Source organism: Oncorhynchus gorbuscha, unplaced genomic scaffold, assembly GCF_021184085.1.
Source record: "Oncorhynchus gorbuscha isolate QuinsamMale2020 ecotype Even-year unplaced genomic scaffold, OgorEven_v1.0 Un_scaffold_1490, whole genome shotgun sequence".
In the NCBI taxonomy this organism is placed as follows: Eukaryota; Metazoa; Chordata; class Actinopteri; order Salmoniformes; family Salmonidae; genus Oncorhynchus; species Oncorhynchus gorbuscha.
This window is the reverse complement of record NW_025746255.1, coordinates 85,001-105,000: the sequence shown is the minus strand read 5'-3', so window position 1 is coordinate 105,000 and position 20,000 is coordinate 85,001. Positions and strand designations below refer to the sequence as shown.

Sequence of the window (20,000 nt, the reverse complement as noted above, 5' to 3'; positions counted from 1 at the left end):
TGGTGTCTGGTAGTGTCTGGTGGTGTCTGGTAGTGTCTGGTGGTGTCTGGTAGTGTCTGGTGGTGTCTGGTAGTGTCTGGTGGTGTCTGGTAGTGTCTGGTGGTGTCTGGTAGTGTCTGGTGGTGTCTGGTAGTGTCTGGTGGTGTCTGGTAGTGTCTGGTGGTGTCTGGTAGTGTCTGGTGGTGTCTGGTAATGTCTGGTGGTGTCTGGTGATGTCCTGTAGTGTCTGGTGGTGTCTGGTGGTGTCTGGTAGTGTCTGGTGGTGTCTGGTAATGTCTGGTGGTGTCTGGTAATGTCCTGTAGTGTCTGGTGGTGTCTGGTGGTGTCTGGTAGTGTCTGGTGGTGTCTGGTAATGTCTGGTGGTGTCTGGTGGTGTCTGGTAGTGTCTGGTAGTGTCTGGTGGTGTCTGGTAGTGTCTGGTGGTGTCTGGTAGTGTCTGGTGGTGTCTGGTAGTGTCTGGTGGTGTCTGGTAGTGTCTGGTGGTGTCTGGTAGTGTCTGGTGGTGTCTGGTAGTGTCTGGTGGTGTCTGGTAGTGTCTGGTGGTGTCTGGTAGTGTCTGGTGGTGTCTGGTAGTGTCTGGTGGTGTCTGGTAGTGTCTGGTGGTGTCTGGTAGTGTCTGGTGGTGTCTGGTAGTGCCTGTTAGTGTATTAGCTTTGTATCTGTGGTTGTCTCAGAAATATATGTGTTTGTAAGTACACACACACACACACGCACACACACACACACACACACACATATACCTACACATACCTACCCACACATTAACCCCCTCACCCTGTCCCCTGTGTTTTCAGTCTGTTCTCCAGGGTTCTATGGTCAGCGCTGCAGTCAGTCCTGTCCTCAGTGTATCCATAGCGATGGTCCCTGTCACCACATCACAGGACACTGTGAGTGTCTGTCAGGATTCTGTGGCTCTCTGTGTAACCAAGGTGAGTTTCTCTAGTCTCTCTGTTCGCTCTGCTTCAAACCACTTTCCATCAGTCGTTGTTCTTTCTGCATCAAACCCCTGACAGTCTCTGCTCTCTCTGTCTCTAGGGCTGTTTAGAGATGGGACATAGGTCTCTGTTATCACTCTGCCTCAGTCTCTGCTCTCTCTGTCTCTAGGACTGTTTGTAGATGGGACATAGGTCTCTGTTATCACTCTGCCTCAAACCTCTTACAGTCTCTGCTCTCTCTGTCTCTAGGACTGTTTGGAGATGGGACATAGGTCTCTGTTATCACTCTGCCTCAGTTTCTGCTCTCTCTGTCTCTAGGACTGTTTGGAGATGGGACATAGGTCTCTGTTATCACTCTGCCCCAAACCCCTGACAGTCTCTGCTCTGTCTCTAGGACTGTTTAGAGATGGGACATAGGTCTCTGTTATCACTCTGCCTCAAACCCCTTACAGTCTCTGCTCTCTCTGTCTCTAGGACTGTTTGTAGATGGGACATAGGTCTCCGTTTTCACTCTGCCTCAAACCTCTTACAGTCTCTGCTCTCTCTGTCTCTAGGACTGTTTGGAGATGGGACATAGGTCTCTGTTATCACTCTGCCTCAGTCTCTGCTCTCTCTGTCTCTAGGACTGTTTAGAGATGGGACATAGGTCTCTGTTTTCACTCTGCCTCAAACCCCTTACAGTCTCTGCTCTCTCTGTCTCTAAGGACTGTTTGGAGATGGGACATAGGTCTCTGTTTTCACTCTGCCTCAAACCCCTTGCAGTCTCTGCTCTCTCTGTCTCTAGGACTGTTTAGAGATGGGACATAGGTCTCTGTTTTCACTCTGCCTCAAACCTCTTACAGTCTCTGCTCTCTCTGTCTCTAGGACTGTTTGGAGATGGGACATAGGTCTCTGTTATCACTCTGCCTCAGTCTCTGCTCTCTCTGTCTCTAAGGACTGTTTAGAGATGGGACATAGGTCTCTGTTATCACTCTGCCTCAGTTTCTGCTCTCTCTGTCTCTAGGACTGTTTGGAGATGGGACATAGGTCTCTGTTATCACTCTGCCTCAGTCTCTGCTCTCTCTGTCTCTAGGACTGTTTGGAGATGGGACATAGGTCTCTGTTATCACTCTGCCTCAAACCCCTTACAGTCTCTGCTCTCTCTGTCTCTAGGACTGTTTAGAGATGGGACATAGGTCTCTGTTATCACTCTGCCTCAGTCTCTGCTCTCTCTGTCTCTAGGACTGTTTGGAGATGGGACATAGGTCTCTGTTATCACTCTGCCTCAGTCTCTGCTCTCTCTGTCTCTAGGACTGTTTGGAGATGAGACATAGGTCTCTGTTATCACTCTGCCTCAAACCCCTTACAGTCTCTGCTCTCTCTGTCTCTAGGACTGTTTAGAGATGGGACATAGGTCTCTGTTATCACTCTGCCTCAAACCCCTGACAGTCTCTGCTCTCTCTGTCTCTAAGGACTGTTTAGAGATGGGACATAGGTCTCTGTTATCACTCTGCCTCAAACCCCTGACAGTCTCTGCTCTCTCTGTCTCTAAGGACTGTTTAGAGATGGGACATAGGTCTCTGTTATCACTCTGCATCAAACCTCTTACAGTCTCTGCTCTCTCTGTCTCTAGGACTGTTTGGAGATGGGACATAGGTCTCTGTTATCACTCTGCCTCAAACCCCTTACAGTCTCTGCTCTCTCTGTCTCTAGGACTGTTTAGAGATGGGACATAGGTCTCTGTTATCACTCTGCCTCAAACCCCTTACAGTCTCTGCTCTCTCTGTCTCTAGGACTGTTTAGAGATGGGACATAGGTCTCTGTTATCACTCTGCATCAAACCTCTTTCCACTCTTTCCATTTGTCATTTGTCATTTGTCTTACCTACAACATTAATTTGTCATTTATTGTAATTTTTTCCAGCAGATATCAACACAGCTTAACTTATTTAATTATGGTTACATTTTGAATTATAATCAGTCATAAACATCTGTTACTGTTAGGATATAGATCTATTAGGACATAGATCTGTTACTGTTGTGACAGAGATCTATCAGGACACACATCTATTAAGCCATCGATCCGGTAACATGACATATCTCTATTAGGACATAGATTTGTTACTTTTAGGACATAGATCTGTTAATATGACATAAATCTGTTAGGTCATAAATCTGTTAATATGACATAGATCTGGTAATATGACATAGATCTGTTAATAGGACATAGATCTGTTAAAATGACATAGATATGGTAATAGGACATAGATCTGTTAAAATGACATAGATCTGGTAATAGGACATAGATCTGTTAAAATGACATAGATCTGGTAAAAGGACATAGATCTGTTAAAATGACATAGATCTGGTAATTGTCATGCAGGTGAAAGAGGACCCAAAAGCGACTTAACAGAAACAGAGTTTATTCAAGTCCAAACAGGGAATAACAGAAATCCTCTAGTCTGTAGAGGGGAATAACAGGAGAAGCGGCCACAGACTGCAGGTCGCTTCGGGTAGGCGCAGGCCGTAGTTGACAGAGACACCTGCTCACACGCAGCATCTGATGAAGGCAAAAAACACGACAGGACAGGGCGATACACAATCACAGCACGGTGAATTCTAAACAAGGAACCGACAGGACAGGAACGGAACACAAAGGAATAAATAGGGACTCCAATCAGGGGAAAGGATCGGGAACAGGTGTGGGAAGACTAAATGATGATTAGGGGAATAGGAACAGCTGGGAGCAGGAACGGAACGATAGAGAGAAGAGAGAGCGAGAGAGTGAGAGAGGGAGGGGGAGAGAGAGGGATAGAAAGAGGGAAAGAACCTAATAAGACCAGCAGAGGGAAACGAATAGAATGGGGAGCACAGGGACAAGACATGATAATAAATGACAAACATGACAGTACCCCCCACTCACCGAGCGCCTCCTGGCGCACTCGAGGAGGAATCCTGGCGGCAACGGAGGAAATCATCGATGAGTGAACGGTCCAGCACGTCCCGAGACGGAACCCAACTCCTCTCCTCAGGACCGTAACCCTCCCAATCCACTAAGTATTGGTGACCCCGTCCCCGAGAACGCATGTCCATGATCTTATGTACCTTGTAAATAGGTGCGCTCTCGACAAGGACGGGAGGGGGAGGGAAGACGAACGGGGTGCGAAGAAAGGGCTTAACACAGGAGACATGGAAGACAGGATGGACGCGACGAAGATGTCGCGGAAGAAGCAGTCGCACAGCGACAGGATTGACGACCTGGGAGACACGGAACGGACCAATGAACCGCGGAGTCAACTTACGAGAAGCTGTCGTAAGAGGAAGGTTGCGAGTGGAAAGCCACACTCTCTGGCCGCAACAATACCTTGGACTCTTAATCCTGCGTTTATTGGCGGCTCTCACCGTCTGTGCCCTGTAACGGCAAAGTGCAGACCTCACCCTCCTCCAGGTGCGCTCACAACGTTGGACAAACGCTTGAGCGGAGGGAACGCTGGACTCGGCAAGCTGGGATGAGAACAGAGGAGGCTGGTAACCCAGACTACTCTGAAACGGAGATAACCCGGTAGCAGACGAAGGAAGCGAATTGTGAGCGTATTCTGCCCAGGGGAGCTGTTCTGCCCAAGACGCAGGGTTTCTGAAAGAAAGGCTGCGTAGTATGCGACCAATCGTCTGATTGGCCCTCTCTGCTTGACCGTTAGACTGGGGATGAAACCCGGAAGAGAGACTGACGGACGCACCAATCAAACGACAGAACTCCCTCCAAAACTGTGACGTGAATTGCGGGCCTCTGTCTGAAACGGCGTCTAACGGGAGGCCATGAATTCTGAATACATTCTCAATAATGATTTGTGCCGTCTCCTTAGCGGAAGGAAGTTTAGCGAGGGAATGAAATGTGCCGCCTTAGAGAACCTATCGACAACCGTAAGAATCACAGTCTTCCCCGCAGACAAAGGCAGACCGGTAATGAAGTCTAAGGCGATGTGAGACCATGGTCGAGAAGGAATGGGGAGCGGTCTGAGACGACCGGCAGGAGGAGAGTTACCCGACTTAGTCTGCGCGCAGTCCGAACAAGCAGCCACGAAACGGCGCGTGTCACGCTCCTGAGTCGGCCACCAAAAGCGCTGGCGAATAGACGCAAGAGTGCCTCGAACACCGGGATGACCAGCTAACTTGGCAGAGTGAGCCCACTGAAGAACAGCCAGACGAGTGGAAACAGGAACGAAAAGGAGGTTACTAGGACAAGCGCGCGGCGACGCAGTGTGCGTGAGTGCTTGCTTAACCTGTCTTTCAATTCCCCAGACTGTTAACCCGACAACACGCCCATAAGGAAGAATCCCCTCGGGATCAGTAGAAGCCACAGAAGAACTAAACAGACGGGATAAGGCATCAGGCTTGGTGTTCTTGCTACCCGGACGGTAAGAAATCACAAACTCGAAACGAGCGAAAAACAACGCCCAACGAGCTTGACGGGCATTAAGTCGTTTGGCAGAACGGATGTACTCAAGGTTCTTATGGTCTGTCCAAACGACAAAAGGAACGGTCGCCCCCTCCAACCACTGTCGCCATTCGCCTAGGGCTAAGCGGATGGCGAGCAGTTCACGGTTACCCACATCATAGTTGCGCTCAGATGGCGACAGGCGATGAGAAAAATAAGCGCAAGGATGAACCTTATCGTCAGACTGGAAGCGCTGGGATAGAATGGCTCCCACGCCTACCTCTGAAGCGTCAACCTCGACAATGAATTGTCTAGTGACGTCAGGAGTAACGAGGATAGGAGCGGACGTAAACGTTCTTTTAGAAGATCAAAAGCTCCCTAGGCGGAACCGGACCACTTAAAACACGTCTTGACAGAAGTAAGAGCTGTGAGAGGGGCAGCAACTTGACCGAAATTACGAATGAAACGCCGATAGAAATTAGCGAAACCTAAAAAGCGCTGCAACTCGACACGTGACCTTGGAACGGGCCAATCACTGACAGCTTGGACCTTAGCGGAATCCATCTGAATGCCTTCAGCGGAAATAACGGAACCGAGAAAAGTAACGGAGGAGACATGAAAAGAGCACTTCTCAGCCTTTACGTAGAGACAATTCTCTAAAAGGCGCTGTAGAACACGTCGAACGTGCTGAACATGAATCTCGAGTGACGGAGAAAAAATCAGGATATCGTCAAGATAGACAAAAACAAAGATGTTCAGCATGTCTCTCAGAACATCATTAACTAATGCCTGAAAAACAGCTGGCGCATTGGCGAGACCGAACGGCAGAACCCGGTACTCAAAATGCCCTAACGGAGTGTTAAACGCCGTTTTCCACTCGTCCCCCTCTCTGATGCGCACGAGATGGTAAGCGTTACGAAGGTCCAACTTAGTAAAGCACCTGGCTCCCTGCAGAATCTCGAAGGCTGATGACATAAGGGGAAGCGGATAACGATTCTTAACCGTTATGTCATTCAGCCCTCGATAATCCACGCAGGGGCGCAGAGTACCGTCCTTCTTCTTAACAAAAAAGAACCCCGCCCCGGCCGGAGAGGAAGAAGGCACTATGGTACCGGCGTCAAGAGACACAGACAAATAATCCTCGAGAGCCTTACGTTCGGGAGCCGACAGAGAGTATAGTCTACCTCGAGGAGGAGTGGTCCCCGGAAGGAGATCAATACTACAATCATACGACCGGTGAGGAGGAAGGGAGTTGGCTCGGGACCGACTGAAGACCGTGCGCAGATCATGATATTCCTCCGGCACTCCTGTCAAATCGCCAGGTTCCTCCTGAGAAGTAGGGACAGAAGAAACGGGAGGGATGGCAGACATTAAACACTTCACATGACAAGAAACGTTCCAGGATAGGATAGAATTACTAGACCAATTAATAGAAGGATTATGACATACTAGCCAGGGATGACCCAAAACAACAGGTGTAAACGGTGAACGGAAAATCAAAAAAGAAATAGTCTCACTGTGGTTACCAGATACTGTGAGGGTTAAAGGTAGTGTCTCAAATCTGATACTGGGAAGATGACTACCATCTAAGGCGAACATGGGCGTAGGCTTCTCTAACTCTCTGAAAGGAATGTCATGTTTCCGAACCCATGCTTCGTCCATGAAACAACCCTCAGCCCCAGAGTCTATCAAGGCACTACATGTAGCACCCGAACCGGTCCAGCGTAGATGGACCGACAAAGTAGTACAGGATTTTGATGGAGAGACTTGAGTAGTTGCGCTCACCTGTAGCCCTCCGCTTACAGATGAGCTCTGGCTTTTACTGGACATGAATTAACAAAATGTCCAGCAACTCCGCAATAGAGGCACAGGCGGTTGGTGATCCTCCGTTCCCTCTCCTTAGTCGAGATGCGAATCCCTCCCAGCTGCATGGGCTCAGTCTCAAAGCCAGAGGAGGGAGATGGTTGCGATGCGGAGCAGGGAAACACCGTTGATGCGAGCTCTCTTCCACGAGCCCGGTGACGAAGATCTACCCGTCGTTCTATGCGGATGGCGAGAGCAATCAAAGAGTCCACATCTGAAGGAACCTCCCGGGAGAGAATCTCATCCTTAACCACTGCGTGGAGTCCCTCCAGAAAACGAGCGAGCAGCGCCGGCTCGTTCCACTCACTAGAGGCAGCAAGAGTGCGAAACTCAATAGAATAATCCGTTATGGACCGTTCACCTTGGCATAAGGAAGCCAGGGCCCTAGAAGCCTCCCCACCAAAAACTGAACGGTCAAAAACCCGAATCATCTCCTCTTTAAAGTTCTGGAACTTGTTAGAGCAATCAGCCCTTGCCTCCCAGATAGCTGTGCCCCATTCTCGAGCCCGGCCAGTAAGGAGTGAAATGACGTAAGCAACCCGAGCTCTCTCTCTAGAGTATGTGTTGGGTTGGAGAGAGAACACAATCTCACACTGCGTGAGAAAGGAGCGGCACTCAGTGGGCTGCCCGGAGTAGCAAGGTGGGTTATTAACCCTAGGTTCTGGAGGCTCGGCAGGCCAGGAAGTAACAGGTGGCACGAGACGTAGACTCTGGAACTGTCCAGAGAGGTCGGAAACCTGAGCGGCCAGGTTCTCCACGGCATGGCGAGCAGCAGACAATTCCTGCTCGTGTCTGCCGAGCATGGCTCCTTGGATCTCGGCGGCAGTGTAACGAGCGTCTGAAGTCGCTGGGTCCATTCCTTGGTCGGTTCCTTCTGTCATGCAGGTGAAAGAGGACCCAAAAGCGACTTAACAGAAACAGAGTTTATTCAAGTCCAAACAGGGAATAACAGAAATCCTCTAGTCTGTAGAGGGAATAACAGGAGAAGCGGCCACAGACTGCAGGTCGCCGGGTAGGCGCAGGCCGTAGTTGACAGAGACACCTGCTCACACGCAGCATCTGATGAAGGCAAAAAACACGACAGGACAGGGCGATACACAATCACAGCACGGTGAATTCTAAACAAGGAACCGACAGGACAGGAACGGAACACAAAGGAATAAATAGGGACTCCAATCAGGGGAAAGGATCGGGAACAGGTGTGGGAAGACTAAATGATGATTAGGGGAATAGGAACAGCTGGGAGCAGGAACGGAACGATAGAGAGAAGAGAGAGCGAGAGAGTGAGAGAGGGAGGGGGAGAGAGAGGGATAGAAAGAGGGAAAGAACCTAATAAGACCAGCAGAGGGAAACGAATAGAATGGGGAGCACAGGGACAAGACATGATAATAAATGACAAACATGACAGTAATAGGACATAGATCTGTTAAAATGACATAGATCTGGTAATATGACATAAATCTGTTAAAATGACATAGACGGGGCGGCAGGGTAGTCTAGTGGTTAGAGCGTTGGACTAGAAACCGGAAGGTTGCAAGTTCAAACCCCCGAGCTGACAAGGTAAAAATCTGTCGTTCTGCCCCTGAACAGGCAGTTAACCCACTGTTCCTAGGCCGTCATTGAAAATAAGAATTTGTTCTTAACTGACTTGCCTAGTTAAATAAAGGTCAAATAAAACAAATAAATAGATTTGGTAATAGGACATGGATCTGTTAAAATGACATAGATCTGTTAAAATGACATAGATCTGGTAATATGACATAAATCTGTTAAAATGACCTATATCTGGTAATAGGACATAGATCTGTTAAAATGACCTATATCTGGTAATAGGACATAGATCTGTTAATATGACATAGATCTGTTAATAGGACATAAATCTGTTAGGACATAGATCTGGTAATATGACATAGATCTGTTAATATGACATAAATCTGTTAGGACATAGATCTGTTAATATGACCTATATCTGGTAATAGGACATAGATCTGTTAATATGACATAGATCTGTTAATAGGACATAAATCTGTTCTGACATAGATCTGTTATTATGACATAGAGCTGTTGAGACGTAGATATGTCATAACATAGATCTGTTATAACCGTTCCTCTCCCCTGCCTGGTCCACAGTGCAATATAGAGTGGTGAGGAGGAGGAGCTCTGAGGACCCTTTGTGTCCAGAAGTAATTTACTCATTGTGATCTGTAGTCATTGTGATCTGTAGTCATTGTGATCTGTAGTTATTGTGATCTGTAGTCATTACTATCTGTAGTCATTGTGATCTGTAGTCATTGTGATCTGTAGTCATTACGATCTGTAGTCATTACGATCTGTAGTCATTACTATCTGTAGTCATTACTATCTGTAGTCATTACTATCTGTAGTTATTACTATCTGTAGTCATTACTATCTGTAGTTATTGTGATCTGTAGTCATTACTATCTGTAGTCATTACTATCTGTAGTCATTACTATCTGTAGTCATTGTGATCTGTAGTCATTGTGATCTGTAGTTATTGTGATCTGTAGTCATTACTATCTGTAGTCATTGTGATCTGTAGTCATTACTATCTGTAGTCATTACTATCTGTAGTCAGTAGTCATTGTGATCTGTAGTCATTACTATCTGTAGTTATTACTATCTGTAGTCATTACTATCTGTAGTCATTACTATCTGTAGTTATTACTATCTGTAGTCATTGTGATCTGTAGTCATTGCTATCTGTAGTCATTGTGATCTGTAGTCATTACTATCTGTAGTCATTGTGATCTGTAGTCATTGTGATCTGTAGTCATTGTGATCTGTAGTCATTACTATCTGTAGTTATTGTGATCTGTAGTCATTGTGATCTGTAGTCATTGCTATCTGTAGTTATTACTATCTGTAGTCATTACTATCTGTAGTCATCGTGATCTGTAGTCATTACTATCTGTAGTCATTGTGATCTGTAGTCATTACTATCTGTAGTCATTGTGATCTGTAGTCATTACTATCTGTAGTCATTGTGATCTGTAGTCATTACTATCTGTAGTCATTACTATCTGTAGTCATTACTATCTGTAGTCATTACTATCTGTAGTCATTACGATCTGTAGTCATTACTATCTGTAGTCATTACTATCTGTAGTCATTACTATCTGTAGTTATTACTATCTGTAGTTATTACTATCTGTAGTCATTGCTATCTGTAGTCATTACTATCTGTAGTCATTGCTATCTGTAGTCATTGTGATCTGTAGTCATTACTATCTGTAGTCATTGTGATCTGTAGTCATTACTATCTGTAGTTATTGTGATCTGTAGTCATTGTGATCTGTAGTCATTGTGATCTGTAGTCATTGCTATCTGTAGTTATTACTATCTGTAGTTATTACGATCTGTAGTTATTGTGATCTGTAGTCATTGTGATCTGTAGCCATTGTGATCTGTAGTCATTACTATCTGTAGTCATTACTATCTGTAGTCATTACTATCTGTAGTCAGTAGTCATTGTGATCTGTAGTCATTACTATCTGTAGTTATTGTGATCTGTAGTCATTACTATCTGTAGTCATTACTATCTGTAGTCATTACTATCTGTAGTTATTGTGATCTGTAGTCATTACTATCTGTAGTCATTGTGATCTGTAGTCATTACTATCTGTAGTCATTACTATCTGTAGTTATTACTATCTGTAGTCATTACTATCTGTAGTCATTACTATCTGTAGTTATTGTGATCTGTAGTCATTACTATCTGTAGTCATTACTATCTGTAGTCATTGTGATCTGTAGTCATTACTATCTGTAGTCATTACTATCTGTAGTCATTGTGATCTGTAGTCATTACTATCTGTAGTCATTGTGATCTGTAGTCATTACTATCTGTAGTCATTACTATCTGTAGTCATTACTATCTGTAGTCATTGTGATCTGTAGTCATTGTGATCTGTAGTCATTACTATCTGTAGTCATTGTGATCTGTAGTCATTACTATCTGTAGTCATTACTATCTGTAGTCATTGCTATCTGTAGTCAGTAGTCATTGTGATCTGTAGTCATTACTATCTGTAGTTATTGTGATCTGTAGTCATTACTATCTGTAGTCATTACTATCTGTAGTCATTACTATCTGTAGTTATTGTGATCTGTAGTCATTACTATCTGTAGTCATTGTGATCTGTAGTCATTACTATCTGTAGTCATTACTATCTGTAGTCATTGTGATCTGTAGTCATTACTATCTGTAGTCATTACTATCTGTAGTCATTGTGATCTGTAGTCATTACTATCTGTAGTCATTACTATCTGTAGTTATTACTATCTGTAGTCATTACTATCTGTAGTCATTACTATCTGTAGTCATTACTATCTGTAGTTATTGTGATCTGTAGTCATTACTATCTGTAGTCATTGTGATCTGTAGTCATTACTATCTGTAGTCATTATTATCTGTAGTCATTGTGATCTGTAGTCATTACTATCTGTAGTCATTACTATCTGTAGTCATTGTGATCTGTAGTCATTACTATCTGTAGTCATTGTGATCTGTAGTCATTACTATCTGTAGTCATTACTATCTGTAGTCATTACTATCTGTAGTCATTACTATCTGTAGTCATTACTATCTGTAGTCATTGTGATCTGTAGTCATTACTATCTGTAGTCATTGTGATCTGTAGTCATTACTATCTGTAGTCATTGTGATCTGTAGTCATTACTATCTGTAGTCATTACTATCTGTAGTCATTACTATCTGCAGTTATTGTGATCTGTAGTCATTACTATCTGTAGTCATTACTATCTGTAGTCATTGTGATCTGTAGTCATTGTGATCTGTAGTCATTACTATCTGTAGTCATTACTATCTGTAGTCATTACTATCTGTAGTCATGGTGATCTGTAGTCATTACTATCTGTAGTCATTGTGATCTGTAGTCATTACTATCTGTAGTTATTACGATCTGTAGTCATTGTGATCTGTAGTCATTGTGATCTGTAGTCATTGTGATCTGTAGTCATTACGATCTGTAGTTATTGTGATCTGTAGTCGTTAATATATGTAGTCATTGTGATCTGTAGTCATTACGATCTGTAGCCATTGTGATCTGTAGTCAGTAGTCATTGTGATCTGTAGTCATCACGATATGTAGTCATCACGATCTGTAGTCATTGTGATCTGTAGTCATTGTGATCTGTAGTCATTGCGATCTGTAGCCATTGTGATCTGTAGCGATTGTGATCTGTAGTCATTGTGATCTGTAGTCATTATTATCTGTAGTGATTGTGATCTGTTGTCATTGTGATCTGTAGTCATTGTGATCTGTAGTCATTGTGATCTGTAGTCATTGTGATCTGTAGTCATTGTGATCTGTAGTTATTGTGATCTGTAGTGATTGTGATCTGTAGTCATTGCGATCTGTAGTCATTGTGATCTGCAGTCATTAATATCTGTAGTCATTGTGATCTGCAGTCATTGTGATCTGTAGTCATCGCGATCTGTAGTCATCGTGATCTGTAGTCATTGTGATCTGTAGTTATTGTGATCGGTAGTCATTGTGATCTGTAGTCATTGTGATCTGTAGTTATTGTGATCTGTAGTCATTAATATATGTAGTCATTGTGGTCTGTAGTCATTGTGATCTGTAGTGATTGTGATCTGTAGTCATTGTGATCTGTAGTCATCACGATCTGTAGTCATTGTGATCTGTAGTTATTGTGATCTGTAGTCATTGTGATCTGTAGTCATTGTGATCTGTAGTTATTGTGATCTGTAGTCATTAATATATGTAGTCATTGTGATCTGTAGTCATTGCGATCTGTAGTCATCGTGATCTGTAGTCATCGCGATCTGTAGTCATTGCGATCTGTAGTTATTGTCATTACTAAGACAAACCCAGGTTTTATTCGTAAGGGAAAATTGAAGTGTTTTAATGAGCAGACTTTCTTTCATGATTTGTTTTATTTTGACTGGAGCTTGATTGATTCTATCCCTGATGTGGAAACTGCCTGGAAATTCTTTCATGATGGTTTTTCCCCCAAATAGTAAACAAACACGCCCCATTCCGCAGGTTCAGGGTTAAAGGGCGGGATAATCCCTGGTTTTATTCTGAGCTGTCTTGTATTATTCACCATCGTAATCTGGCCTAAAACAAGGAAATCATGTTCTGATGCTGATTGGCTTATTTTTAGGCAGTTTCAAAACAAGTGTTCTTTTCTTCTCAGGAAGACCAAGTCTGAATATTTTATGTCTGTTACCACTGATGACCCTGAATGACCCTAGAAAGTTCTGGAAGGCTATTAAGTCTATGTCTGGTAACAGTAATGTTAATGAATTACCGTCATGTGTTTTGAAGGACTCTGTTGCTGTATATGACAAAACTGAAATGTTGAATTGTTTCAATGAGCACTTTGTTATCATCTGGTAGGCTGTTTGATTCAGTGTCCTCTGTCTCTGTCCAACCCTGCGTGGATGAACCAGCGTACTCTGTCTCTGTCCAACCCTGTGTGGATGATTCAGTGTCCTCTGTCTCTGTCCAACCCTGTGTGGATGAACCAGTGTCCTCTGTCTCTATACAACCCTGTGTGGATGAACCAGTGTCCTCTGTCTCTATACAACCCTGTGTGGATGAACCAGTGTCCTCTGTCTCTGTCCAACCCTGTGTGGATGAACCAGTGTCCTCTGTCTCTGTCCAACCCTGTGTGGATGAACCAGTGTCCTCTGTCTCTGTCCAACCCTGTGTGGATGAACCAGTGTCCTCTGTCTCTGTCCAACCCTGTGTGGATGAACCAGTGTCCTCTGTCTCTGTCCAACCCTGTGTGGATGAACCAGTGTCCTCTGTCTCTGTCCAACCCTGTGTGGATGAACTAGTGTCCTCTGTCTCTGTCCAACCCTGTGGTGGATGAACCAGTGTCCTCTGTCTCTGTCCAACCCTGTGTGGATGAACCAGTGTCCTCTGTCTCTGTACAACCCTGTGTGGATGAACCAGTGTCCTCTGTCTCTGTACAACCCTGTGTGGATGAACCAGTGTCCTCTGTCTCTGTCCAACCCTGTGTGGATGAACCAGTGTCCTCTGTCTCTGTACAACCCTGTGTGGATGAACCAGTGTCCTCTGTCTCTGTCCAACCCTGTGTGGATGAACCAGTGTCCTCTGTCTCTGTCCAACCCTGTGTGGATGAACCAGTGAGAGATGGTCAAACTTTGAGCTTTCTGCCATTCTCAGTGCAGGTGGTACATAAAGCCCTGAAATCCTTAGATCAGAGAAAGCCTGCAGGTCCTGATCATTCTCAGTGCAGGTGGTACATAAAGCCCTGAAATCCTTAGATCAGAGAAAGCCTGCAGATCCTGATCTTCTCGATCCCTGCTTTTTAAATCTGGCAGCTGATGTCATAGCTGAACCACTTACATCTCTGTTCAATCTAATCCTGGAATGTCATGAAATTCAGAAAATCTGGAAATCAGCATTTATCCTACCACTTTTTTAAAAAAGGAGATCGAACTCTTTTAAATAATTTTAGGCCAATCTCAAAGCTGTCACCCCTGGTGAAAATACTTGAAACCCTTGTGTGTGAACAACTAAAATAGTTACTAACTCTATTTTATCAATGTACCAATCGGGCTTCAGGAAGAAGCATAGAAACAATGAAGGTTTTAAATGATATCACTGAAGCCCTTGACAAAAAAACAGCACCGTGTCTCACTTTTTATTGATCTCTCTAAGGCTTTTGATACAGTTGATCACGCTATACTAAGGCAGAGATTGTCGAGTGTAGGTCTTTCAGAGCATGGTTTGCTAACTATCTGTCTGATAGAACTCAGTGGATTCAATTTGATGGGCTTATGTCTGTTAAATTGTCTGTCTTTAAAGGTGTGCCCCAAGGCTCTGTTCTTGGTCCTCTCTTATTCACTATTTATATAAATGACTTAGACAAAAATGTCCAAAATGCGCAACTTAATTTTTATGCTGATGATGCTGTTATTTACCGTTGTGCCTAGTCTCTGACAAACGCTTTCCAGAACTTACAAACTGTTTTTTATACTGGTCAACATACCTTGTGTCAACTGAAGCTTATCCTCAATACTGACAAAACTAAATAGACCTCTGAACCTTTCACCTATTACTACCTGTCAGGGCAAGGAGATTGAGGTTGTAACCTCATATAAATATCTTGGAATTTTAATTGATGACGGCGTCTCTTTTAAATTGCATATTCAACAACTTACAAAAAAACTGAAGCTGAAATTGGCATTATATTTTAGGAATAAGGAGGCTAGTATCAGCTACATTTATGCCTTTACTAGACTATGGGGATATTTTATATATGAATGCTTCCGCTCAGTGTTTGAGATCAATTGACACCCTTTACCATGGCACTTTGAGATGTATTTTAAACTGCAAAACCCTTACGCACCACTACACTTTGTATACCAGGGTTGGCTGGCTTTCTCTAGTCGCTCGTAGGCTCAGTCACTGGAATACTTTTATTTACAAAGCCTTTACGCACCACTGCACTTTGTATACCAGGGTTGGCTGGCCTTCTCTAGTCACTCGTAGGCTCAGGCACTGGTATACTTTTATTTACAAAGCCATTTTGGGTTTACTACCTTTTTATTTGGGCATTTTTATTGTTCAGAAATGTGGTGGGTACTCTCTTCGTTCACTGGACTTTATCCTGCTTTACTGTTCCAAATGTCCCAACTGAATTTGGTAAAAGGGCTTTTATGTCCTCTGCGCCATCGTCTTGGAACACCTTAAAAATACTTTTAAACTGGAAGAACTTGTCCCGAATGGTGTTTTTAAATCACTGATGAAGGATTTTGAGGCTGATTCACTGACCTGTCAATGTTTTTAATTAGCTGTTTTTGATTTTGTTTTATACTCTTGTGAATTCTATGGTTTTTACTAGATTACTTGTAGTCTTTCTGTCATGCCTTGGTCTTAGTATTTTGTGTTTTCATTATATATTTGGTCAGGCCAGGGTGTGACATGGGTTTATTTTGTTGTGTTTCGTATTGGGGTTTTAGTAGGCATTGGGATTGCGGCTGAGTAGGGGTGTCTAGCATAGGCTTGGCTGCCTGAGGCGGTTCTCAATCAGAGTCAGATGATTCTCGTTGTCTCTGATTGGGAACCATATTTAGGTAGCCTAGGTTTCACTGTGTGTTTCGTGGGTGATTGTTCCTGTCTCTGTGTTTGTAGTCACAAGATAGGCTGTATAGGTTTTCGCGTTTCGTTTGTCGTTTTAGTTATTTCATGTATCGTTCAGTTTCATTAAAGAACACGAGTAACCACCACGCCACATTTTGGTCCGACTCTCTTCCTACAGACGAACGCCGTTACACTTTTATGTTGTTTGTCTGTCATGTTTGTCATGACTTGGTGCTGCCCATCTTGGCCGGGACGCTCTGGAAAAATATATTTTAAATCTCAATGAGCCCTTCCTGGTTAAATAAAGATTAAATTAAATAAATAAAAAATTACTATTTGTAGCCATTGTGATCTGTAGCCATTGTGATCTGTAGTCATTGTGATCTGTAGTCATTGTGATCTGTAGTCATTGTGATCTGTAGTCATTGTGATCTGTAGTCATTATGATCTGTAGTCATTGTGATCTGTAGTCATTGTGATCTGTAGCCATTATGATCTGTAGTCATTGTCATCTGCAGTCATTGCGATCTGTAGTTATTGTGATCTGTAGTCATTGTGATCTGTAGTCATTGTGATCTGTAGAGTTGCTATTTTCTCAAGTTTTCTCATGTCAGATAACTTGTGACTCCTGGATGTGTCATTATATTAATAAACTCTGGTCTAATCAACAAATACGATAGTCAGTTTAAAGAAGGTTAAGGGTACAAGACTGTGTACATACCTGGCTGTGTTGGAAAAATCACTACATTTCCCATCAAACCAAGTGGCTGCCCGTTGCCACAGTTACAAGCAGAACCAGTCAGAAACGTCCAGCTGACCCTATGCCTAGTCGTCTTATGACAGATACCTCGAACCTCTCCTGACTATTCAACAAAACAATTAAACAATACACTGTTTTTTTCCCGTCAAATTTCTTAGTTATACGATTGTAGTTTTTTACTTTTGAAGTTGAGGGTGCATTATTTAGGACGTTTGGCAATGAGGACAAAAACTAGCACAGTTCAGCTAGCCAACTAGTTTAGCTAGGGAAAACCGGGGTAAACGAGCTCGGGTCCACTAGGCTAATTCAGGAGACAGATTGTAGTTTTCATTCCCTGATATCAGGAGCTGAAAAGTTGGATTAAACAATTAAGAGACTTATTAAACGAATAAATCAGATGACTTATATTTAAGGGAGCGAATCCATACAATCCCAAAATCAGCTGTAACTGTCAATAGTAAAACTAAGATTAAAACGATGTTTGATTGAACCTGAATACAGAAACTGAATGGGGAAGTCTCTTCCATACAGGGTAGACTCCTCCTCCTCCTCACCACATTAGACTCCTCCTCCTCACCAGGGTAGACTCCTCCTCCTCACTACGGTAGACTCCTCATCCTCACTACAGTAGACTCCTCCTCCTCACCACATTAGACTCCTCCTCCTCACCACGGTAGACTCCTCCTCCTCACTACGGTAGACTCCTCCTCCTCACCAGGGTAGACTCCTCCTCCTCACCACATTAGACTCCTCCTCCTCACTACGGTAGACTCCTCCTCCTCACTACATTAGACTCCTCCTCCTCACCACGGTAGACTCCTCCTCCTCACTACATTAGACTCCTCCTCCTCACTACATTAGACTCCTCCTCCTCACTACAGTAGACTCCTCCTCCTCACTACAGTAGACTCCTCCTCCTCACCACATTAGACTCCACCTCCTCACTACGGTAGACTCCTCCTCCCCTCACCATTAGACTCCTCCTCCTCACTAGAGTAGACTCCTCCTCCTCACTACGGTAGACTCCTCCTCCTCACTACGGTAGACTCCTCCTCCTCACCACGGTAGACTCCTCCTCCTCACCACATTAGACTCCTCCTCCTCACCACGGTAGACTCCTCCTCCTCACTACATTAGACTCCTCCTCCTCACTACATTAGACTCCTCCTCCTCACCACAGTAGACTCCTCCTCCTCACCACATCCTCCTCCTCACTACGGTAGACTCCTCCTCCTCACTAGGGTAGACTCCTCCTCCTCACCACAGTACACTCCTCCTCCTCACTACGGTAGACTCCTCCTCCTCCAGGGTAGACTCCTCCTCCTCACCACGGTAGACTCCTCCTCCTCACCACGGTAGACTCCTCCTCCTCACCACGGTAGACTCCTCCTCCTCACCACAGTAGACTCCTCCTCCTCACTACGGTAGACTCCTCCTCCTCACTACGGTAGACTCCTCCTCCTCACCACGGTAGACTCCTCCTCCTCACCACAGTACACTCCTCCTTCCTCACCACAGTAGACTCCTCCTTCCTCACCAGGGTAGACTCCTCCTCACCAGGGTAGCCTCCTCCTCCTCACCAGTAGCCTCCTCCTCCTCACCAGGGTAGACTCCTCCTCCTCACCAGGGTAGCCTCCTCCTCCTCACCAGGGTACACTCCTCCTCCCTCACTAGGGTAGACTCCTCCTCCTCACCAGGGTAGACTCCTCCTCCTCACCACAGTACCTCCTCTTCCTCACCAGGGTAGACTCCTCCTCACCAGGGTAGCCTCCTCCTCCTCACCAGGGTAGACTCCTCCTCACCAGGGTAGCCTCCTCCTCCTCACCACAGTAGACTCCTCCTCCTCCTCACCACGGTAGACTCCTCCTCCTCATCCACTCTATAAAGATTTTAAATACATCCTCCTAATAATAAAAGTAGAAATGAATTAGAAAGAGGCAATGGGCAGATCCTCCTCCTCACCCTTCCCAGACCCTCCTCCTAAATTACTAGAGGGGTTATGTCCTCACTCCTCACCAGGGTGCCTCATAAATATAAGGACTACTATTTAAAATAGGAATTTTATAAATGGTGCTCACCACAAGAAGACCTCCTCCTCCTCACCACGGCTAGTTCCTCACTGGGCAGTCACTCTCTGAAAATGTTTGGCTCCTCACCACGGTGGACTCTCCTCCTCACCACCTTTAAGTCTCAATCTTTTTTGAAATACATTATGAAAGTTTGAAAATAATTGTGGATTTTCTAATGCTAATAATAAACATCATGTTTGAGGGCTTGAAATGAATCTTCAGAAAGATAGTAGCAAACCCATTGGGCAATATAGAACTCACTGAAGAGCCCTTCCCAGCCCTTCCCATTAAATTAACTAGAGGAGCCCTTATGTCATCTAAACCCATTCCCAATAGAACTAGTCCCATAAATATAAGGAGCTAAACCCATTTAAAATAACTAGTGAAGAATTTTATAAAGATGCAGTAAACCCATCGTTTGTCAAGAAGACCTTAATTAAATGGCTAGTTCGGTCACTGGGCAGTTGCTCTCTGAAAATGTTTGGCTAAACCCTACGTTGAAATAGAACTACAAGACCTTTTCAGAGGTTCTAATCTTTCCCATTGAAATGAAAGTATGAAAGCCCTTAATTGTGGATTTAAATCTAATGCTCACATGCAGATACAACATCATGTTTGAAATTGAAAGAGCTCTTCAGAGGAAGATAGCAGCTAAACCCATTGAAATAGAACTAGTGAAGAGCCCTTCAGAGGAAGATAGCAGCTAAACCCATTGAAATAGAACTAGTGAAGAGCCCTTCAGCCCTTTGAAATAGAACTAGTTAAGAAGCCTTTCAGAGGAAGATAGCAGCTAAACCCATTGAAATAGAACTAGTGAAGAGCCCTTCAGAGGAAG

The 20,000-nt window shown here is 44.2% G+C and overlaps 1 pseudogene; it reads left to right on the top strand.

The window, feature by feature from the left end:
• The first annotated feature begins 794 nt into the window (after positions 1 to 794).
• The window catches only part of LOC124023054, a 49,095-nt pseudogene continuing 29,889 nt past the window's right edge, over positions 795 to 20,000 (top strand).